This window comes from Erinaceus europaeus, chromosome 15 (assembly GCF_950295315.1).
Source record: "Erinaceus europaeus chromosome 15, mEriEur2.1, whole genome shotgun sequence".
In the NCBI taxonomy this organism is placed as follows: domain Eukaryota; kingdom Metazoa; phylum Chordata; class Mammalia; order Eulipotyphla; family Erinaceidae; genus Erinaceus; species Erinaceus europaeus.
In genome coordinates this window covers 46,263,358-46,263,818 of record NC_080176.1, presented here as the reverse complement: position 1 = coordinate 46,263,818, position 461 = coordinate 46,263,358, and positions in this window count along the sequence as shown.

Sequence of the window (461 nt, the reverse complement as noted above, 5' to 3'; positions counted from 1 at the left end):
ACTTTCATATCTAAGACCTCGGGGGTCCCAGATTCAATCCCCGGACCACAATTAGCCAAAGGTGAATTGTGTTCCAGTCTCTCCCTACTGTTATAATAAAATCAATTTAAAAAAAATCCTGTCAAATATGTTTGACTAATTCAAAAAACTGTAACAGGAAATTATTTCTGGAAGATGATGGAAAATAAATTATCTCAAAAAGTGATAAAGGAAATAATTCAAATATTTAGTGTCCTTTTTCTATGTGAACATTATCTTTGGTTAACCAAATAGGAGATGTAGGGAAATAATCTCCTTATAAAAATGTCCCAACCAATAAATGTAAAAGAAATGACAGAGTTAAGATATTTCTCCGGCCCACAATTAATCAATGAATCTAGGCATTAAGTATTCATTTTAACTTAATGTTAAAAAAAAAAAGGCAGACATTATGTGACCGCTAATGAAAGAACACAGCATCA